Source organism: Mobula hypostoma, chromosome 3 (assembly GCF_963921235.1).
Source record: "Mobula hypostoma chromosome 3, sMobHyp1.1, whole genome shotgun sequence".
In the NCBI taxonomy this organism is placed as follows: domain Eukaryota; kingdom Metazoa; phylum Chordata; class Chondrichthyes; order Myliobatiformes; family Myliobatidae; genus Mobula; species Mobula hypostoma.
This window is the reverse complement of record NC_086099.1, coordinates 27,361,478-27,376,794: the sequence shown is the minus strand read 5'-3', so window position 1 is coordinate 27,376,794 and position 15,317 is coordinate 27,361,478. Positions and strand designations below refer to the sequence as shown.

Here is a 15,317-nt window from a genome sequence, read left to right as displayed (position 1 = left end):
CTAGTCTTTCGCTTGCCTACTCCGGGGGGGGGGGGGGGGAAAGAGACTGACCGTCCATCTTATCAATGCCCCTCATGATTGTCTAAATCTCTGCAACGGCACCCCTCAGGCTCCTTAGTTCCAGTGGGAACAACCCCAGCCTTCTAGTCACTCCTCACAAAGCACACCCTCACCACCCCCATCCATCTCAAAAAAACATCCTAGTGAACTTTATCTGTACCCTCTCTATCACATTTTTCCTAGAACATGGCAAACAAAACGGTACAAAATATTCTAGATACGGTCTCATGACATGTCAGTTGTATAATGCCTTGTACAGCCGTAGCATAACATACAACCTCTCAGACTCGACATTACACTTTTGCTTTTATTGTACCTTTATCTCTATGGATTCTCCCTGACTTCACTATCCAAGGACATCTCATATCCCTTGTTACGTTGTCTCCTCAAGTGCAATCCTTTATACTCTTTACGGGAACCAGTTAAGCTTCCTACACCTGCATCAAGCCTCTAATTTTGCTGATGAGAACCTCAATATCAGATTGAGGTTTATGGTTGCTGACATACAGTACTGTGCAAAAAAATCATAAATGCAGATAGAAAACTAGGGGGCTTAAAACTTTTGCACAGTACTGTATTTGTGAATGTGGTGTGGAGAGCGACTTTGTAGATCAGGTGGGAGCAAAGAACGTTGGGAATAGCAAGGATGGAGTGCTGCAGGACAGGTGGCAGAGGAGGACTACCGGGGCACGGGTGCAGACACACCCAACCCAGAGACACCAGGCAAGGTCACTTGATTCCAAATAATTGGTTTATTGATCATTACAGAATGTCTCTCTGGTGCTTCCCACTCTCTCTCCCTGCCCCCTTTCCCCAAACAACATTCCCCTCTCCCTGCCCCCTTCCCACTCTTAGTCCACAATAGACCCATATCAGAATCAGACATCACTCACATGTCAAGAAATTTGGGGTGTTTTTTGCAGCAGTACAGTGCAAGATACGATTATAAAATTTACAGAAATAAGTAATGCAAAAGATTAATAACAAAATACTGTTCATGGACAAGTGAGAGATTTGACTAGCCTTTCTCTTCATACCAATATTGACGTTAACTCTGTACTCTTCCCCATCTCACTTTTAAACTCTTCCTTCTTGCCAGATATGCTTTATCCGTAAACAGCATCTCCCAATCAATCTTTGCAAGGTCTTGACTCATACCATCAAAATTGGGGTTTTAACTTGTGGAAGAGTCCTATCTTTTTCCATCACTTTTTGAAGAATGGTCAAAGGGTCCAAAATGTTGCCCCACTGAGTCTTCAGCCACTTGCCTGCCTCATTTCCCCAACTGGAGTTCATGTGCTGCCTCCTCTCCAGTAGGGCCATCTATGCATCTATAACCTTTCCTGGACACACCCATGTTCTGTCCCATCTATTCAGAGTACTACAGCACAGCAACAGGCCCTTCAGCCCCTCTAGTCATGCCAAACCATTATTTTGCTTCGTCCCATTGACCTGTACATGGAAGCTGGCCCTCCATATCCCTCCCATCATGTACTTATCCAAATTAGACTTTAAAAAAAATGTTGAAATCAAACCTATACATCACTTGCACTGATCCTCCGCTACCCACACTCACGCCAAACTCTGAGTGAAGAAGTTGTCCTTCAGGTCCCCCTTAACCCATCTACTCCTGAACGAAAGAAACCCTGATGCCTGGTTCTGCTCCATGACGTTTGACTTCGCTCTCCCTGGCGCTGAGGCTGTGGCAGTGAGATTGCTCCAGCTGCTATGCAATTTGTGTCTGCGAGCTTTGCGACAATCTGCCCCACTATATGATGAACTGAGACTGAGGCTATAGGCCTGCTCCAGTCACACTGGGATTCGGGACTACGGACTCAATTTGGTTCGGAATGCTTCTGCTTGTTTTTACTGTTTGCATGATTGACTTTTCTTTTCCTCTTTCTCTTCACTTTGGGTGTGAGTCTTTTTTTTAAAAATCGGGTTCTTTCGCATTTCTTCCTTTGTGGCTCTCTGCAAGCAGAAGAATCTCAAGGTTGTATAATTCATACATACTTTGATATAGATGTACTTTGAATATTAACATGGTCAAGTAAAAAGGCTCTGAAATATTATAATATTATGCAGAATCTCATTATAGTAGGAAAAATTGAAAGCCTTTATTTTGAATTCAAATTTCACCAGGGATGGAGAGCTCGTGGGCAGAGGTAAACGAGCAGAGAATAATTTTTGTCACAAGTAATGAAGAGCTACCAGTGCCCATTTCCAAGACTCCACCGTCCCTTCTTCAGTTTTATGTCAGATGTTTAGTTGTAGATACTACCCAATGTAGATGCCCCAACAGCATGATATCCAGCCAAAATATTATCCTTACAGTCTGTAAAACCATACGTTGGCTCACAAAAATAAACTCAGGCGTCCAACTCGAGCCTGAGTCAGAGTCCGCTGGAGGCTGGAGGCCAAAGATGACAGTTTGTCCTGGGGTTAGATGACAGTATGTGTGTGTGTGGATAGAGGGAGGAACGAGTCTTGTTTTCCTGCTGTTGTTTTGTTGCGTGCGTGTGTTCTGCCAAGAACTGTGGGCATGCTATGCTGATGCCAGAATACGTGCTTACACTTGTGGGCAGCACCGGCACACCTTGGGGTGTGTTGGTTGTTAATGCAAATGACACATTTCACTGTACACTTTGATGTGCTAGTGATAAATAAATTTGAATCCTCCACCATTCAGAAGTTCAACAGCTTCGGCATCTGGCTCACTCATTAGTCTGGAACGTGAGCCGGGGTTCCAGAGTGCAGGCAGTGTGTGCAGCCAGGGCCCAGACTGTGGGCCAGAGGTTAAGGGACACCAGAAAAGCATAGGCCACAGGATAAGCACAGGACTGTGGGAAAATTGTGATCGGAACTAGATTGCTTTGATATTTCCTGCTTCCTTTAAGCTCACCTGGCTCTCAGGAACATTTTGTCTAGGCATTATTTCAATCTAGATTGCAAGTGCCATGATGTGGTCACTCACGTTGGAGGAGCAACACTTCATATTCTGAGTCATTTCCAACCGATGACATGAATATCGATTTCTCCAACTTCTGGTAATTTCTCCTCCATCCGGCTTCCCTCCTTTTCCATCCCCTATTTTGTCTCCCCTTTTCTCCTCACCCGCTTATCATTCCCCTCTAGTGCCTCCATGCCATTCATTTCTCCCACTGTCCACTCTCCTCTCCTTCTTCAGCCCTTTACCTTTCCCACCTATCACCTCCCAGCTTCTCTCTTCATCTTCCCTCCTCCACCCACCAACCTTCCCACTCAGCTGGCTTCACCTATCACCTTCCTTCTTGTACTCCTTCTCCTCAAGCACATTCAGGCTCCTTCTCCCTTCCATTCCAGTCTCAGACTGTATCGGCGACTCTTCATTCCTCTCAATAGATGCTGCCCGACCTGCTGGGTTCCCTCCAGGATTTGTGTATGAGACCCTGGATCTGCAGAATCTTGTGTTTAGGGATTCAACAGTTTGTTGACCCAGCACTATCAAGAGTCAGAAAAAAAGGTCACTGCAATCTGGAACAGCCAATTAATAACATTTAGTCAGGTTGTAAACTACAATAGTCACACGATCAAGAGAATACACTTCATTAAAAACTTCTACCATAGATCCCCACTTTGCAAAGGGAGATATATACTTAAGTTCAACATTGCTACATTAAAACAACTTCATAAAACACTAAACTTTTTGCAGTTCAAAGCATTATACAATACCACAATATTCATTCAGTAGCTGTCAAGTCAAGCCAAACCCTGTATAAAAGGTACATTTTTCTGCATGCACTGTCCTTTGCAGATAGTCTACAGCACGTATGCCTTTAATATACAAACTAAATGTACCAGCAGGATACTCATAATAACTTCCTCAAAAAGCCGATATTTCCTAGCAGTGCTGACAAAGTGTTAGAAGCCACTTTTTGAATAAGACAAATGTTAGCTTTATAAAAACACAGCAAAATGAGTCAAATCACATCAGCGAGAATGGTGCTGGGGGCAGCCCGCAAGTGTTGGCATGCTTCTGGTGCTAACAAAACGTGGCCACAACTCACTAACACTAACCCATATGTCTTTGGAATGTGGGAGGAGACTGGAGCACCTGGAGGGAACTATGTCATGGGGAGAGCAAACTCCTATAGACTGGCTTGAATCAAATCCTGATGTTTCAGCTGGTCTTGTAATGCAAGGGTTATGCAAGGTTTTGTTTTTGTGGCTGCAGTACAGTGCAATGTATAAAATTACTACCGTACTGTGCAAAAGCCTTGAGCACCCGAGCTTTTCTATATCAATTTGACTAGCTTATTCTTCATAACAACATTAATATGTTGACCCTGAACTCTTCCCCATCTCACTTCTAAAAACTTCCTTCTTGCCAGATGTGCTATACCTGCAAACAATCTCTTCCAAGCAATCTTTGCAAGGTCTTGTTTCATACCGTAGAAATCCAGATTTTAACTTGAGGACCAGTCCCACGTTTTTCCATCACTAACAGAAGAATGGTCGGGGGGCTAAAATGTTGCCCCACTGAGTCTTCAGCTACCTGCCTAGCCTCATTTCCCAACTGGAGTTCGTGTGCTGCCTCCTCTCCGGTAGGGCCATCTATACATAGCCTGAGAAAACTCTGCTGGACACACCCATGTTCTGTCCCATCTATTCAGAGTCACCAGTACTACAGAACAGAAGCAGGCTCTTCAGCCCATCTAGTGCATGCCAAACCATTATTTTACCTTGTCTCATCGACCAGTACACAGACGCTAGCCGTCCATATTCCTCCCATCCTCCTACCCAAATTTAACTTAAATGTTGAAATCAAACCTATCCACCATTTCCACTGGCAGCTCATTCCACACTCACACCAACCTCTGAGTGAAGAAGTTCTCCCTCAGGTCCCCCTTTCACCTTTAAACTATGACCTCAAGTCCTTTAGCACCAATCACCTGTTTACACTAGTCTGAACCCAACCGATTTAAAAAAAATTATCCTTCCCACATTTATACCAACACTTCACAGACTCTACTGCTCACGTCTCGAGGTCAATTAGAGAGGCCAATTAGCCTGTATATCTTCCGAGGGCCTACAAGGAAACCCACAAGGTCTCAGGGAAGTGTGCAAGCTCGAGAAACCGAAGTCAGAACTGAGCAAGATCTCTAGTGCTGAGAGACCAAGGCTCTCCTAGCAGTGCGGGTGTGAAAGTTGAAGATAGTGATGAGCAGGAACTGGAGAGGTGGGAGTTCCAAATCTAAACTGCTCTCCCTGCATACATTTTCACTGATGAAATTATACTCCTGAAGGCAACAGCTCAAATTTCAAATCTAATCGCTTACCCCATCAGAGGCACTAAGAAACCCCAAGGCATTTTACAACTGCTTAAATTCATTTCTTCTTAACCTGGTCAAATAAAAAGACACTAAAGTACTATAATACTGTGTAGAATCTCATTATAGTGGGAAAAATCAAAAGCCTTTAATTTGAATTCAAACTTCACCAGTGATGGAATGTGCGGGGAGAGGTAAATGAGCAGAGATTATGTTTTGCCGCAAGTAATGAAAAGCTGCCAGTGCTCATTTCTAATGCTCCACAGTCACTTCACTTTTATATTAGATGTTTAATTGTAAATACCACACAAATTTACAGGCTAGAACAGATTACCTAGCCAAAATGTTATCTTTATAACCTGTGAAACTATAAACTTGCTCCCAAAAAAATGAGTAAGATCACCTCATAAAATTTACACTCAGGAATCCAACTCAAGCCCGAGTCAGCGACCACTGGAAGCTGCAGAAGACAAACTGTTCTGGGGTTAGGTGACAGTATAAGCATGTGGATGGAAGGGAGGAATGGGGCTTGTTTTACTGCTGTTGTTTTGCTTGCATGCGTTCTGCTGAGAACTGTGGGCTAATGTTGCTGCTGGAATGCGTGGTGGCACTTGTGCTCCAGCCCACCTTCGGGTGTGTTGGTTGTTAATGCAAATGACTCATTTCACTGTACGCTTTGACGTGCAAGTGATAAATAAACTTGAATCCTCCACCGTTCAGAAGTCCAACAGCTTTGACATTCGGCTCACTCATTAGTCTGGAACGCAAGCCAGGGTTCCTGAGTGCAGGCAGTGTGTGCAGCCAGGGCCCAGACAGTAGGCCAGGTGTACAGCCGAGGGCTAGGGTACACCGGAAAAGCATGGGGCAGGACTGTGGGAAAGTTGTGATCGGAGCTAGATTGCTTTTATATTTCCTGCTTCCTTTAAGCTCACCTGGCTCTCAGGGAAATTTTGTCTAGGCATTATTTCAATCTAGATTGCAAGTGCCATGATGTGGTCACTCACATTGGAGGAGCAACACTTCATATTCTGAGTCATTTCCAACCGATGACACGAACATCGATTTCTCCAACTTCTGGCAATTTCTCCTCCATTCTGCTTCTCTCCTTTGCCATTCCCCATTTTGTCTCAGCTTTTTCCCCTTCTTTTCTCCTCACCCACCTACCTCCCCCCCACCACCCCCTCGCTGCCTTCACCTATCACCCGCCTTCTTGTACTCCTTCTCCTCAACCCACATTCTGGCTCCTTCCCCCTTCCATTCCAGTACTGACGAAGAATCTCAGACTGACATGCTGACTTCCCCCCCCCCCCACCCCTCCATTATTGCTGCGTGACCTACTGGGTTCCTCCAGCATTTTGTGTGCGTGTTCCTGGATCTGTAGAATCTCGTGTTCAGGTATTCCACAGTTTGTTGACCCAGCACTATCAAGAGACAGATTATAAAAAAAATCACTGCAATCTGGAAGAGCCAATTAATAACATTTGGTCAGGTAGTAAATTGCAACAGTCACATGATCAAGAGAATACACCATTAAAAACTTCTACCACAGATCTCCATGTTGTAAAGGGAAATACGTACTAAAGTTCAACATCGCTACATTAAAACAACTTCTTAGAAACACTGAACTTTTTACAGCTCAAAGCATTACACAACACAAAAATATTCATTCAAGGAGGTTTCAGTCCATAAGATATGGGAGCAGAATTAGGCCATCTGGCCCATCAAGTCTGTCCACCTTTTCATGACGGCTGATCTATTTCCCTCTCAGACCTAATCTCTTGCCTTCTTCCATAACCCTTCATGTCCTGACTAATCAAGAACCCATCCACCTCTGCCTTAAATGTACCCAATGACCTGGCCTTCACAGCTGCCTGTGGTAATGAATTCCATACTCGCTGGCTAAAGAAATTCCTCCTCATCTCCATTCTAAATGGACGTTCCCCCCGCCCCCCCCCCCATTGTGAGGCTGCCGTCTGGTCCTACACTACCCCCAGCATAGGAAACATCTTCTCCATATCCACTCTATTAAGGCCTTTCAACATTCAATATGTTTTAACGAGATCCCCCCTCATTCTTCTGAATTCCAGTTTGTACATGCCCAAATCGATCAAATACTCATACAACCCTTTCAATCCTGGAATAATTTTCCTGAACTTCCTTTGAACCTTGTCTAATGTCACCATATTCTTTCTTAGATTAAGGGGCCCAAGAAGATCCATTTCAGTAGCTGTCACGTCGAGCCAAACACTATACAAAAGGTGGATTTTTCTAAATGCATTGTCCTTTGTAGATACTCTACAGCATGTATGCCTTTAATATGCAAACTAAATGTTCCAGCAGGATACTCATAATAACTTCCTCAAAAGGCAGTACATCTGTTGACTAAAGCTGAATGAAAGAACTGTAGAAGTGCTACCGAACTAGTTCCTAGCCAAAATATGAGCAGTACTGACTAAGTGTTAGAAGCCACTTTTTGAATGAGACAAACTTTAGCTTTATTTGTCAAACGTACAAAAAAAACCACAGCGAAATGAGTCAAATCAAATCAGCGAGAATGATGCTGGGGGCAGCCCGCAAGTGTTGCTACGTTTCACTTGCTGCAAAACGTGGCCACAACTCACAAACACTGACCCATACGTCTGTCGAATGTGGTAGGAGACTGGAGCACCTAGAGGAAACTAATGCAGTCTTGGGGAGATTGCACAAGCTCCAACAGGCAGCAGTGGGAATCAAATCTTGATCTTGCAGCGGGTCCCGTATCACGCAATGCCATGATCTGGGGTCCATGGACCACTTAGTTAATCGTAAGGAAGGTTGGCAACCCCTGCATTATGTCACTACACTATTGTGCTGCTCCATTTAAAGGAATGGGCCACAGAAGTACTGTATTTCTATCGGTTACCGATACTATTGGTGTAGAACTGTGCTACCGAAGTCCACCACGCTCCAAATGTCTTCCTAGCTGGATGCAAAAATCATTCAGAGGTGCTCCCTGGGTTATGAACTACCCAATTTATACACCTCTGACATGCCTGAACCCTAATTCTCCCAAACTTTAAAGCATTTTAAAAACTTATTAATAACATTTCATGATACTATTGAATAACTAAATGCATTATATATTCCATTAGTTTAAATACAGGCAGCATCAGGGCATGTATTCAATGAATTATAGCATGTGTGTGTGAGTGAATATAGAAAACTGAGGTTTTGACTCATGGAAAAATTGGCTGATGTACTGTTCTCAATGGATGGTCACTACCAAAGGAGGTAGAAGGCCTCCTTCCTTCTGCTAGCCTGCAGATCACCCTTGGGCAAGGTGTAGCAACTGTTTAGAGCCCCTGCCCTGGTCAATGTCACGTGAAGCCATTGGAGCAGGTGCTGGATGGTCACATGAGCAGCTAGTGCACATCACAAGTCCTTTAGTTATGCAATCCTGCCGGGGATACAATTTCTGAAGAGTATTGATAATGACTTTGTGGCAAAGTTTGCAGATGATACAAAGATAGGTGGAGGGGCAGGTAGTGCTGAGGAAGCAATGTGATTGCAACAGGACTTAAACAAATTGTGAGGACGGGCAAAAATGTGGCAGACGGAATTGAGTGTTGGGAAATGTATGACAATGCATTTTGGTAAAAGGGACAATAGTGCAGACTATTATCTAAATGGGAGAAAGTTCAAACATCAGAGGTGCAGAGGGGCTTAGGGGTCCTTGTGCAAGACTCCCAGAAGGTTAATTTACAGGTCGAGTCTGCGGTAAAGAAGGTAAGTGCAATGTTGGCATTTATTTCAAGGGGAGTAGACTAAAAGGAAGGAGATAATGCTGAGGCTTTATAAGACACTAGTCAGGCTGCACTTGGAATACGGTCAACAGTTTTGGGCCCCATCTCAGAAAGGAGGTGTTGTCATTGGAGAGAGTCCAGAGGAGGTTCACAAGGATGATTCCGGAATGAAGGGGTTAACATACGAGGAGCATTTGGCAGCTTTGGGCCTGTACTCACTGGAATTTAGGAGAATACCGGGGGGGGGGGAGAAAGAGAGGGGGGAATCTCATTGAAACCTACCGAATGTTCAAAGGACTAGATAAGTTAGATGTGGAGAGAATGTTTCCTAAGGTGGGGGATATCCAGAACTACAAGGCACTGCCGGAGAATTGAGGGGCGACCTTTTAGAACAGAGGTAAGGAGTAATTTTTTTTTTAGCCACAGTGGTGAATCTATGGAATGCGCAGCCACAGACACTGGTGGAGAGCAAGTTTGTGGGTATATTTTTTTTTAAAAGGTCGAAGTTGATAGCTTCCTGATTGGTCATGGCAAAGGATATGTCAATAAGGCAAGTTTATGGGGTTGACTGGGATGCCAGATCAGCCATGATAGAATGGTGGAGCTGACTTGATGGGCTGAATGGCCTAACTCTGCTCCTATATCTTATGGTCATCTGTCTTGTAAAGACATTGTCCAGAAGGAGAAAATGGCAAACCATTTCAGTAGAAAAATTTGCCAGGAACAATCATGGTCAAAGAAGGAACTGTAGAAGTGCTACCAAACAGAATCCTAGCCGGTATTTCTGAGCAGTGCTAAGTGTTAGAAGCCACCTGTTGAATTAGACAAACATTAGGTTTATTTGTCATGTCATCGAAAAATACAGGAAAATGAGTCAAATCAAATCAGCCAGGATTGAGGAGCTTGTAGAGGAGCTTTGGGAGTTCTGCAGAACCTTTGTCAACGTAGACACACGAGAACCAATTCCTCCAGCACCTTACGTGTTGTTCCTTCATCAATATATAACTTCTTTAACTAATATGTTATAAACAGCACTGATAAATGGTATGGTTTCATCAGGCTGAGTTGTGCTTATATCAGCTGACTTATTTACTGAAATTAAAATATAACTACACTTCCAAAGTTAACTTGCTGTGAAGTGCACCAGATTATGGATCAGGGCAAGAAACTCAATACAAATGCAACCTTGCTCTCTTTAAACACATTAATTATAGGAAACAAAACTGTGTCTTGAAAATGTATACAGCTTTGGTCATGTCAGACAAATGACATAACTATAATCATGAGTTCTCTTTCAAAATGGATGCGACTCAACACATCAACAATTTGATATAATCGTACCTTAAGTTCTCTCAAAAGATAGTTCATTCATCAACCAAGCCAGTCTTGGAACAAGAGCATATACATTGCTGATAAAAAAAACAAAGATTTAGTCAGAGTAACACATACAGAATGCTGGAGGAACTCAGTAGGTCAGGCAGCATCTATGGAATGGAATAAACATTTGACATTTCAGGCTGGGACTCTTCATCAGGACTGAATAAGGGGTCCCAGCACAAAAAGTCAACTATTCATTCCTTTCAATAGATGCTGCCTGACCTGAGTTCCTGCAGCATTTTGTATGTGTTACTCTGGATTTCCAGCATTTGCAGGATCTGTGTTTATGATTTAGACATAGAATCAGAGATGGCACATTGCTTGACTCATGTATGTTAACTGTGATGTCTATCCTGACAACCTCTAATGCTCTAGTACCGTCAGTCACCATTGCATCCTTAGATCCTGCACAGATTAATTCGTAGTAGTGTTTGCAGACATTTTTTAACCTCTCTCTATTCAATCAGAGATTCTCAGCTGCATTGAAACTTCTATCATCCTGGCACGGAAGACAAATAACTTGACATGTTTAATGACTATCACCTGATGGGTCTGCCACCTACTATCGCAAAGTGCTTTGACAGGCTGGTCATGGCACACATCAACTCCAGCCTTCCACACAAATGATCCACTGCAAGTTGTCTACTGTTGAAATAGGAACACAACTGATGCCATCTCCCTGGCCTAACACTCAGCATCTAAGTAGTAAAGACATCTAAATTAAACTGTTATTTATTGACTACAGTACCTCTTTCAATGCCAAGTAAATTTAACTTCAAATTCCAAGACCTAGGACTCAGCAACCACTCCCACTTTGCAATTGGAACATTAACTTTCCGACCAACAGATGAAAATCAATAAGGATAGTCAGCAAAGCCTCTGCCACATTTATCACCAATCTTGATGTCCCACCAGGGCTGTGTCCTCAACTTCCTGCTAGATTCCCCGTACACTCAGGACAGTGTGGCCAGATTCTGCTCCAACGCCATCTACATGACAGACATCCCACCTCTCCTGGAATTTCCGGGAGTCTCCCGCATATTGATGGCAGCTCCCTGACACCTGCAAGTTATATACAATATCCTGGAAATTGACTTTTTTGAGAGCGGGAGCAGGAATCCTGATAGGTCTACTTAGCACAAAGAGATCAATCAGTTTTCTCTGAGGGTGGGTTTTACAGTCGACCTCTCTCTCTTCATCAGTTCCGTTTCGTGTCCTGCACCACCATGGCAGAGTGTTTCAAAACATATACATAAAACGCACTTCACCCCAGACTACACTAAAGTGTACCCCTACCTAATAGAGGTCAAAAATAATGACAGTGTTGCTCACTGCACTGTTTGCAACAGTGACTTTTCTATTGCCCGTGGTGGGTTAAGACTGTAAAAGACATGTTGAGGTGAGTTTAACAGGTGTCATTCGTTCATTAGCATAGCTAACGTTATTTAAACTAGCTGGCTGGCTGCTAAGGAGCTACGCTATTGATGTCCTACGTGATGAGGCCAAACTCCCTGAAGACTTGCTTTAAGTTATAATAAACATAATAACATAATAATAAGTACATATTTTAATGTCACATTTTCTGCATATTCCCAACTTGGTTTACAGATTAGACAAAAATCACTAAACATAGTATTACATACACCCTTGGAGGTTGACCAGGGGGGGGGGGGGCGGTGCTACCTCCCTGAAATGGTGGTGCTACCTCTCCGAAATGAGTTTTTGCAGGGTGAGATGTCTGACATGATACCACCATAGTGGGCCAGATCGCAAATAATCAACAGGACAGAGTATAGGAAGGAGAAGGAGAGTCCAGTGTGTATCAAGGCAGCAACTTTTCCCTCAATATCAGTAGAACAAAAGAGCTGGCTATTGACTTCAGGAAGCAGAGTGGAACACACGTTGCTCTGGTGCTGAGGTCAAGTTCCTCGGCATAAGCATCACCAACACCTTGTCCTGGTCCAACCACGTGGACACTACAGCTAAGAAAGCTCAGTGCCTCCACTTCCTCAAAAGACCAAGAAAGTCTGGCATATTCCAGCTGACCCTCAGTGTATCACTGAAAACATCCTATCCAGATGCATCACAGCTTGGAGCAGCAACGGCTCTGCTCAAGACCACAAGAAATTGCAGAGAGTTATGGACACAGATCAACCATCATAAAAACCAATCTCTCCTCCATGGACTCTGTCCACACTTCCAGCAGCCAGCATTAAAGACCAAACTCACTTTGGACATTCTATCTTCTATCCCCACCCCCATCTTCCATCAGACACAAGAAACAAGCTTGAAAACACTCAGCACTACGGTCAAGAACTTTTATCCAGTTATAATATCCATGGACATTAAAGATGAACTCGTGACCTCACATTCTACATTGTCATGGCTCTTGTACTAGATTTTCTACCTGCACTACATTCTCTCTCCAACTGCAACACTATACTCTGCATTTTCTTGTGGCTTTTCCCTTGTACTATCTCAATGTACTTATGGCTTGAAATGATCTGCATGGATGACTTGCAGACAAAGACTTTCCACTGTTCTCAGTACATGTGACAATAATAAACTAATACACTAATCATGTTTATCCACATTAGGCCCATATTTCTTTTCTCCTTTCTTATCTAAGCACCTGTCCAAGTTCCTTGTGAACATTGTGAAGGCAGCTTTAATCACCACTTCCACTGCCAGCTCATTATATATAACCACTACACTATGTGGAAAAAAATTGTTCCTCAGAGCTCCCTTAAATTTCTCCCTTCTTAACTTAAACCTTTGCCCTTTATGTGTTAGACTTCTCCATGCTGGGAAAAAGGCCGTCTACTAATCTATGCCCTTCAATTTTATAAAACTCGAAGGTCACTCCTCAGTCTTCTACATTTGAATGAGAATAAGCCCAGCCTATCCAATCTCTCCTCTAAAGCCCTCCATTCGGGGAACATCCCAGTGAATTTTTTTTATGTACCATTTGTAATGTTACAAATCTTTCCTGTACTTTGGCAGCCACACAGTACATAATACTCCAAATGTGGCTTCACCAATGTTTTATACAGCTGTAACATAACATCCTAACTGTTATAATCAATGCCTTGATAAAGGCAAGCAGAGCAACTGCTCTCCTCCATGTTCAGGGAGCTGTGAACTTGCACTCCAAGTTAATGCGCTCGTATGCCATTTCCTATGTTATCCTGTTAGTATCTGATATCACCAAATACATTACTTCACACCTCTGCATTAAATTCCATTGGCCACCACTCCACCCAACTTTCCTGCTGATTTCTGTCCCAGTGTATCTTTTCATTTTTTTGCCATCTACTATTCCACTCATTTTTCTGTAATCAAGCCAAACAATGGTCAAACAACAATGCACCAATCCCTACTGCACACCCCTGGTCACAGACTTTCAGAAAATATCTCAACACTACCATCCACCTCCTACTACCAAGCCAATTTTGGATCCAGTTTGCCGACACACCTTGAATCCCATGTGCTCCAACCTTCTAGACTAGTCCACCATGCAGGACTTCGTCAAAAGCAATGCTAAAGATGATGTAAACCATGACTATCACACTTCCTTATCTTAATTATCCTCTTAAAAAACTCATTTGTGAGACAGGATTTCTCTGGGTAAAAAAAGAACAATTTCAAGAAACACTACCAGATAAGTAATATAAATGAGATCTACACTTTGCAATCTAGATTTTTAATGAAAAGCCAAAGTCACCATCTCAAAACAATATCAGGAAAAGATTATTTGGACAAAAATGTGGACATCATTTAGTTTTGTTTTAACAAAGAGCTCCGCAATTAAGAAACTACTTTTACACCATCGCTAAACAAGCCTAAGTGGTTAGAACATTTGTTGGAACATTTATCTAGGTATTCCATTGACCCCTGATGATGAACTACTGCATATACAAGATACTTTCAGACACTTAAAGTAAACAAAACTGAATCTAACATAGAATACTACAGCACAGCACAGGTCCTTCAGCTCATGGTGCTCTACTGACCCTTTAATCTACTCCAAGATCAATCTAATTCTTCCCTCTCACGTAGCCCTCCATTTTTATTTCAACCAAAGGAATATCTTAAATGTTTCTGATGTATTTACTTCTACCACCACCACCTCTGGTAAGCGTGTTCCATGTACTTGCCTCTGTATTAAAAAAAACACATCTCTAACAGCCCCCCCCCCCCACACACACACACACACACACACTTTCCTTGAAACACCTTAACGTAATTCCTCTTCCTATTAGCCATTTCCACCCTGGGAAAAAGTCTCTGGCCACCCACTCTACCTATGCCTCTTATTATCTTGTACACCTCTATCAAGCCACCCCTCATCCTCCTCCTCGCTCGCCCAACCTAACATGAAACCCAAAACATTTGAGATCTGTTGAAATAACCGAATAGTTTAAATAAGTATGCATGTCACAATATGGTAATTTGCCAGAGTTCAGGAGAAGAAGACTAGATGGTCTGCATTTCACTTATCGACACAAAATGTAGCTACATACACCAGTTTCCATTCAGTTTCAAGTTAAACCCCCACGGAAATTAAATCATTTAAATTCTCCTGCTTCACTCCGCCACTTTGTTTTCCTGTGCTACCAAAGACGCCTCCGTCACCAACTTCCCTGTAGTTTAATCAAAAGATCAATATTAAATAAAGGGATCTCAGCTCAGATCTAAACTCCACACGTCGTATCACCACTGTCGAATGACGGCGTCTATCTCAATACAGTGACAATTAACAGTTGGTGGCTCTGATTTTCCTGACCTT

The 15,317-nt window shown here is 43.0% G+C and overlaps 1 protein-coding gene across 2 annotated transcripts in view; it reads right to left on the bottom strand.

Moving 5' to 3' along the window:
* mtmr12 (myotubularin related protein 12) overlaps positions 1 to 15,317 on the bottom strand; it is a 99,150-nt gene that overhangs the window by 83,442 nt on the left and 391 nt on the right. The gene's annotated exons all lie outside the window — the stretch shown is intronic.